This window comes from Melospiza melodia, assembly GCF_035770615.1.
Source record: "Melospiza melodia melodia isolate bMelMel2 chromosome 7 unlocalized genomic scaffold, bMelMel2.pri SUPER_7_unloc_1, whole genome shotgun sequence".
NCBI classification, from domain to species: domain Eukaryota; kingdom Metazoa; phylum Chordata; class Aves; order Passeriformes; family Passerellidae; genus Melospiza; species Melospiza melodia.
Genome location: NW_026948497.1, coordinates 257,126 through 266,103, shown reverse-complemented (window position 1 = coordinate 266,103; position 8,978 = coordinate 257,126).

Here is an 8,978-nt window from a genome sequence, read left to right as displayed (position 1 = left end):
ACTAAATTCCCCATACAATACATCTTCCAAAATCACCAATTCTAGGTCCAGCACCACCCTTTAGAATGCTCAACTTTCAGTTCCTCAAGAGGAGAGGGAGTCCTTCCATGTGTCGTGGTGGCCTTTTCCGTCCTTGTTCCAGTGCTCTCACCACCGAACAAGAACCAGGGCTGCTTCCAGGGTTGTCTTTTTAAGGATGCTTTGTCCAGTTCCAGAAAAGCACAGTCTTCCACCTTTGGGACATCTGTCCCCCCCCATATTTTGTATACCCCCTGGGGCCGACGGGTACCCACACTGAATCTTCTTTGGCTCTGGGACATTTCTCCCCCTGGACTCAGTCTCTTTATCACACGGAAACATGGCTCTGTCCATGGCTACACAAAAGAGTCCAGCATAAAATGCCACTCCATCTTCTCCATTTTTCCAACATCTCTCACTCTCTCTCTCTCTGGTCCAGAGCTTTATCACTCGTTTAGGAAGGGTTAATGTTCTGTGAAGTTTTCATTGTCCAAAAAGGGTTAAAAACTCCTCCAAGCGGCTGGAGTCCTGGCTGCACACCCCCCCATCTCCTCAGCCGGGCTGCCTGCTGCCAGCACATGTTTACTAAATTTCAAGGTAATGGCCACAAACACAGGCTGCACTGTCTCTCTGTCTGTCCCCAAGGGGGGGTGGGGGCAACAGGCTGGCCATTGCTTCCCGGCATTTCTTTACTTCTTCCTTCCACCCCTGGGGGCGGGGGGGCAAGGCCTACCTCTCCCGGGCCCGGCCGCATGGCTTTTCCCCTCCCCCCCGCCCAGCCAGCAACTGGGCCGGGGGAGAAACCCAACTCCTTCCCACTGGAAATCCAAAGAGAAACTGCCAGGGGGAGAGTCCTGCTTTTACCCTGTGTTCTCAGAGGTGGATCCAATGCCCAGTGGTTGGGCCAGATGGCAATATTCAAATCTGAGCTCTCATTGGCCCTATCTACAGTATCCCAGAAATCCTGTTTCCGGGTCAAACCATGACAGTGGTCCACACTGGTCCGGGGGCGTCCCCCCTGCTGCACTAGGCCAGGTGTGCAGCTGCCGGTCCTCTGTCCAGGTGAAATCCCGTTACCCAAGCGCCTTCCCCGGGTGTTGGCACCAAATGTCGCCCTTACCGCGTGGCGACCTGTTTCGGAGTCGGGCACGGTGACCCAAAGCCCAGGGTCACTCAGTCCACATGCTCCTGACACCAATGTGGTGGACAGCAAATGGTGTTTATTAGGGGGTCTCAGGGGTTTATAATGGCTTGGGCAGTCAGCGTCATTTCCTTCTGCTTACGTCCGGCTGGGTGCGGCCAGGCATGGAGCAAGGGTCTGACTGCAGGGTGGGGGGTGTCCTATCTAACCGTACAGTCCAAATTCTTCCACACACTTGTGCCTGACTCTCCACACATAAGAGGAAGGGGGAGGTGACAGAGAGGTGAAGGGGGGAGACAACAGTAAGTGGCAGGGGGGAGCAGAGGTGTTGGGGCAGTGACAAAGGGACAGAGAGTACAGCAGAGCCCTCCGGGGAGGGGACAAAGGGGATCCCAGGAGGGCACAGGGGCCACCGCAGGAGGCCGTAAGTGCCATCACGTGGTGGCGCCGCAATGTCACCTCCAATGATGACCCTCTCATCTCCAATGATGATGACCCTATCACTTCGCTGAGCCGAGGCCTGGCTGCCTACCAGAGCACCCCAGGGACCCACAGGCACTGTGTGACAATGGCAGCCATGAAGTGGCACAGATCGGTGTATGCGCTCGTGGACAGGTAGGCCAAGCTGGCCAAGAAAGCCACCAAGCTCCACAGCACCTTCAGGGGTTTGGCTACCAAGGCGGCCAACAGGGTGGCCACCGCCCAGGCCAGGGAGCTGCAGGACAAGGCTGCCCTTGATGGGACAGCCCAGGAAAACATGGTGGAGCTGAGTCAGGCCCTAGGCAGGGAGGAGGGGGCCGAGGTGGTGGCCAGGTGTGAAGGCCAGGTGAGGAGAGAGGCCATAGTGGCTGCCAGCGAGGCAACAAGGGCCACCACGGTGAGACAGCGGGTGGAGGCGCCCCTGGGGCTGCTGGAGCGCTTGATGGCCGCATGTGACGAAGCCACGACATTCCCCCGGGAGCTTCAGTGGCGGCTCAGGGACACAGAGGCTGCCCTGGAGGGGACAAATGAGACATCCCCTGATGTCCCTGATGTCTTGGTGGCCCAGGTTGCCGTTGCAGAGCAGCTGTGGGCGGCCAACGCCTGCCTGGCCAAGGATCACCTGCTGAAGGCACTTGATGACATCTTCAAGTTCTATATCAGTGGTGATCCCACCAGCCCCAGTGTCTGTGGAGGGGCTGAGCAGTGCCAAAGAGCCACCAAGGACATCCCAAGGCACCTTCGACCCCCGGAGCGCTGCCAGAGCCTCCCCAAGGTGTCCCCAGTGAGTGTAGAGCTCCAAAAGGTGCGACAGGGGGGTGGGGAGGGGGCATTGGGGGATTGAGAGGACCCAGGGGCTGGCGGGGAGTGCAGCGGGAACAAGACGCTGAGAAAGGGGCAAAAAGGGACCTGTCGGGGACAGGGGCCACCCCAGGAGGCCACTAGTGCCACCAGGTCCCTGATATCTCCCCTGTCCCCTCCTCAGGTGTCCCCTCCACAGCTGCAGGTGCTGGTGGCCGTGGTGACCGCCCTGGACGAGGTGGTGGCCAGCGTGATGGGGCCACACTGGGGAAAGTTCCCAGACTCCCTGTATGAGGATCTGAAGAACTTCACCCAGAACCTCTGTGCGATACTGAACAAAGGTGATGTCACCTCCCTGGGCCACTGTGGTGTCCCCTCACTGGGCCAGGCCCTGGCCACCCTCTGGGCCAACCCCAAGACCACCCGGGCCAATATGAGAGCCGCAGCCAGTGCCTGGCAGGAGTTGGTGGCCAAGCTCATGGACAACTGGGACTGGCTGGCCGGGGAGTCCACCAAGCTCTGTGAGCAGGTGGTCACAGCCCAGCAGCTGATGGTGGCAATGGACAAGGAGGAGGTAACCTTGGAAATGGCCACTCATGGTGCCCAGGTGGTGGCAGCCTCCATTGAGGCCATGGGAGAGGCTGTGGTGGCCACCAGGAGGGGACATTGTGCAGAGGTGGCCCTGGAGCCGCTGCAGCACTTGGTGGCCGTATGTCACAGAGCCACCTTGTTCAACTGGAACATGGAGTGGCAGCTCAGGGACATCGAGGCCATACTGAAGGGGACAAACGAGGCGTCCCCTGATGTCCTTAAGGCCTTGATGGCCAAAGTGGCCAAGTTTGAGTAGCTGTGGGAGGCCAGCACCCGCCTTGCCAAGGATCACCTGCTGGAGGCACTTGGGGTCATTGACAAAATCCTCTTGAGTCCCTGTGGTGACCATGGTGGCCCCAGTAGTGCTGGCAGCTGTACGGTGGCTGAGCAGTGCCAAAAAGCCATTGAGGATATCCCCAGGCTGCTGCAAGAAAGTTTCACATAGGGGCAGTGACATCATCAGGGACATCGCTGCTGTCATCTCTGCCCTACCCGTGATGTATTTGAGACAGATTTGGGAAATTTTCTGTGAATTTTCAATGATACTGTCTCAAATCCTGATGGGAACTCCTGCAGTGATGCCACTGGGGATCTCAACAGCACACGGGGACAGCCTGGGGACACTCAGGGACACTCTGGGGACACACAGGAACAGTCTAGGAACACTCAGGGACACTCAGAGACACTCAGGGAGGGGGACATGGCTGAATGAGTCTCCTCAAGAGCTTCCACATTTCCACTGTGCCTGCAGCTCAGCCGGGTCTTAAATGACAATTTAATAATTGCCTTTTGCACAATATTATTGATAACCAGCAATTTGATATGGTGTGTGACAGTGATATTGATTATTGGTGATTCCTTGTAGCTGCTGGTTGGTGCAATATAATCTATCAGTTCATGTGTGCAGCATACCACTATAAATTAATTAATTAATTAATATCCTCTATATAAATCAGACTGGACTGATCAAAGTCTGTGTCAGACACATCACTGACCCCATTGAGAGATGAGTGGTCAATAAATCCATCCCAACATTCCTTGAGGGGAGCACAGCCAAGGAGCTGCTTCAAGGCACTGTCACTGAGATATTTCCCTTTGAAAACCCTGGGTGGGATGGAAATACACCTGAGCAGATGGCAAAATTAAAATTATATCAAAGCCTCGTGGAATGTGGGTTAAAACATGGGGTCTCTAAAGCTATAAATTGGTCAAAGCGTTACCAAGTGAGGCAAAATGATGATGAATCACACACTGATTTTTTAAACAGGTGAGAAAAACTGCCATCAAATATACTGATCTAGATCATGAGTCAGCTGAGGGTAAAGCACATCTGGTTTTGTTTTGTGTGGGTGAGGCTTGAAATGATATAACAAGAAAAGATAAAGGGAGTTCAAGACATGGATAAACTGCTGGAGGTTGCCTGGAAGGTGTTTTGAGACAGGGGCCCAACTGAAAGAGTTAATCCCAACCTAACAAGAAGGCATCTCGGGAAAAGTGACCCAAGAAATCTTCCCCTATGGAGAAGGCTCAGAGAGAATCCTGTAAAAAATGGGGACATTGGAAAAAGGACTGTCCAGTGCTGAAAGAAAAATCATCAGTCCCTGTTGTAGCAGCGGTGCCCAGCAGGGAATAATGAGCATTGATTTCATGATTGCAGCAGGCTGATCAATCGCTTTGTTATGCCATCCTTTACTACTAAGCAAAACCCATGGCCCTTGGCAGACAGTCACAACACAAACCTGGATCCTATTGGTCAATCAAGCCAAAAAACCATCGCCAGTGCCCAATTGTTCTGGTTTGAAAGTAAAACCAGTGAGAGACTCCAAGTCAGAAATATCGTTTATTAGGAAAAGGAAAAAACTTGAAAATACATGAAATACAAAAGAAAAAGATACATAAATGTGTAATGTACATAATAATGTATATAAAAGATATATAGATGTATAGATATATCGATATACATACATATAAAATACAGAATGAAACCTTACACACAGATCTCACTTTTAATTAGGTCTCCTTGTGGTGCACAAGGGGTTTCCCTGTCCTTCTGCATTACCCACCAAGTGTAACCAGGTCCTTGAGTAAAAACCTTGAGTAAAAACCTTGAGTAAAAAAAAATGTTCTGGTTTGAAAGCAAAAGCAGAGACTTAGAGTCAGAAATACAATTTATTAGGAAAAGGGAAAAAAACCCCAAAAGACATTCAATAGTACAAAATAAAATCACTGACAGAGTCAGAATACAACCTGACACCCTTCTAGCTAGGGTGGTGGTAGCAGTCCAGATGAAATGGTCTTGTTGAAGTGGTGATCCCATAGAAAAGATCTGGCAGCTCTTGTCCTCTGGAAAGCAGTGGGTAAGGGCTGCCTGTTCTGTCCCAAAGCCCAGATGATATCCAGGTGGGGATGCTGAGCTCCTCCCCCCTGGGTGAAGCATCTCCCAATGGGCTGATATTGTTCTGAGTCATGACTGGTCCTTGATTGCCCATCCAACAGAAATGGCTCCTGGAGGGAGTTATCTCTGAGTCATGGGGCAAGGCATTGATGGGCCCATTCACAGGAGATAAGGAAGAAACAATGCCTCTGCTCATCTGAACAGCTATTAAGGATGGGAATAGAATAAATCTTTATGTTTTAACCTAGGACATAATTCACCCCTTATCCTATTGCCATCTATACCAAATCCAATTCTCTGTTACAGTTAGACATATCTATAATGCAAAATGAAACTTTATACACAGTTCTCACTTAAATATAGGTCTCCTTGTGGTACACAAGGGGTTTCCCATCCTTCTGCATTACCCAAAGCGTGGAACCAGGTTCTTGAGAAAAAACCTTGCTGCCCCACTCTCGGTGCCAAAATTATGTTCTGGTTAGAAAGCAAAACGAGTGAGAGACTCCAAGCCAGAAATAAAATTTATTAGGAAAAGGGAAAAACCCCAAAAATACATGCAATAGTACAAAATAAAACCACTGACAGAGTCAGAATACAACCTGACACCCTGCTAGTTAGCGTGGTGGTAGCAGTCCAGATGAAACGGTCTTGTTGAAGTGGTGATCCCATAGAAAAGATCTGGCAGCTCTTGTCCTCTGGAAAGCAGTGGGTAAGGGCTGCCTGTTCTGTCCCAAAGCCCAGATGATATCCAGGTGGGGATGCTGAGCTCCTCCCCCCTGGATGAAGCATCTCCCAATGGGCTGATATTGTTCTGAGTCATGATTGGTCCTTGATTGCCCATCCAACAGAAACGGCTCCTGGCAGGAGTTATCTCTGAGTCATGGGGCAAGGCATTGATGGGCCCATTCACAGGAGATAAGGAAGAAACAATGCTCTGTGGCCCTGGTTTTGTATGGTTTTTTAAGCCTTTTGATGTTTACATTCTTGTAACAAGCATTTCTCACCCACTTTATGTAAATACCTTATTGTTTTGCATTCTTCTATGGAGGAGGAGTGCTGCCGCCTCTACAGGGGATATGGGTGTGGTGTCCCGGGTCGAGCACAGCTCTGTGGCAGCACCCCTGCCACAGGGACCAAGACACATGCTGACACCAAGGTGGTGAATTCTGAAAAGGCATTTATTAACTGCCAACAGGGGTAATTTATAACAGGGAGTAACGGTAGGGAAACGGTGAAGGGAGAGGGGTTAGGCATAATATTGCGAGATGTCCTAGTTAACGCGATGTCTTGAGCCCACATTTCCCCCCCCTCTTCATGACCTATTAAAAATGTAGAAAATGCTAAGGTTAAAACTGTCTAGTGGGACAGTAACAAACTTGTAACTGTAACAAAACAAACAACTGTAGCAAACTTGTAACAAACTTTTGACTGTAGCTATTTAACAAATGAAAAGTTAAACAATGTAACGCACACCAAAAACTAACTATCTCTAACTGGTTTTCTATGAAAAAACAACACGGACTTATTTAAAATACAGGGTGATCAGCCGTGGGGCTGACTGAACCATGACTTCGGGCATTCTTGCAGGACTTTCTCAGCTTATCTGTTGACATTACAGCACCAAATTGTCCTCCCAGATTCTGCGATCTCTTTGACTTTAAAACCAGGGTGTTTTGGAGAGTGCATGTCCGGACTCATTTTCTCCCCAAAAAACCCTTTGGACCCCTTGGTGCAGGAAAAGTTCTGGGTTGACTGGTATTCCATCCAAGTAGAGTCAAAACAGCCAGAGTTCCAACTCCACCTGATGGATACCACTTGGGTCAAGTGCTGAGCTCTTTTTGTCTTTCCCCCAGTTCTTCTTTGCGCCAGCCTCTCACTGGGTTTTTTCACAACCCCGATGTAGTCGGCCATCAGGCTGCCTGATGAGTCGGCAATGCCTTCTAGGAGTGGGGTATGCGGGCCATGGGGGTGTCTGATGGTCCAGTCCTGCAAAAGAAGCTTTTCATATTTCATTAGTTCTTGCCCTGAAAGTCTGGTTTTATTGATTTGAGCAGGCAGCATTTAATTTCGCTATCTTTCTTTATGGCTGCATACCCTCGCCCAGTGAATATCAGCCTCCAACCCACTTCCCACTTTCTTAACTCATTTTTGATTATTACTTGCAGGCCTGCCTCTAACACCCAGATGGCCCAGTGCCTCTGGGCAGGACTTTTGATTTCCTCTCCCCTTGGGAACTGAGTTAAAGCTAGTAGGGTGGTTGCTAGAATACGTGCTTGATCTCTCAGTGGGGTGGAATTGGTGAGACCTTCTGCCTTTGCTAGCACCTCCAGTTTATTTTTTAGGGTTTGGATGGCCCGTTCGACCATGGCCTGTCCAGTGCTTTTATAGGGGATACCATGGACTAACGTTGCATCCCATTTGGACACGAATGCTTGTATTGATTTTGAGGTGAAACTCGGACCATTATCTGTTTTAATTTGCTTCGGGATGCCTAGCCATGCCATGGCTGTTAACCAGGGATGGACCGTTGCTCTGGAATCAGCTCTTTGGTGGTGTGGCCACGATTATCCCACTATAAGTGTCTACTGTTACCGCGAACCGCGCTTGGGGTCTCAGCAGGTGGCATAACGTAAAATCTGTCTGCCATATATCAGCGGCCTTGGTGCCCCTAGGATTGACACCACTGGACGATAGTTTTGATCTCTGACAGTAGGGGCATGAGGCGACGACGTGCCTTGCATCAGTGACGGAGATCCCGCATTTTCTCGCAAGCGCTCTGGCTCCGACATGCAGGGATTCATGCAGCCAGCGGGCTTCTCTCAGGGTCCACAGCCCTCTTGCAGCGGCGTCTGCTTTGTCTTTACCAACTTGAAAGAATCCTTTGACCGGACTGTGGCTGTTGACATGGATGATGGACACGGTGCCCTTTCACGAGTAAAGCGCTTCTTCCAGCATTGCTGCCACTGCGGACAGTGCCACACAGGCTGGCCATGGTTAGACAGAGTCGGGCCATGAATAATGAGTCTCTTACAATATTGAGGTTTTTGTCTGGGAACAGTCCACATGCCAGTGCCATGGCGGCTGCCTCAAGTTGTTGTACTGACAGCGCAAGATCTGTTGTTTTAATGCAAAGCCACCACTCCCCTGTCTGCCACACTACCGCTGCAGTGGAAATTAGTGAAGATGTGTCGGTGAAAACTGTGGGTCCCTCGCGTGGCCAGTCGATTACCTTGGGTGGTAGGTCGATGTCGATGACCGCCAGCATCTGCGTCCACGGGGGTTTTGCTGCGTACCGAATCTCTCCCCCAAATCCAGCAAGGGCCACGGCCAAGTGTTCTGATATCATTGGCGACCGTGCAGGAGGCAGTTTGCGGAAGGGTAGGTACACTCTGGTGGTTTCAGCGGCCCGGTCTCTCAGAGTGAGCTTCCTGCCTTTCATGATGTGGTTGCCAAGGCATTCAACTCCTGGGGAGAAGGCGCGCGATGGTTTTCCCAGGACCACCCACTGTATTGGTTGGGCTTTATCAGGGGGTCTCTGTGCTAGCGCCACTA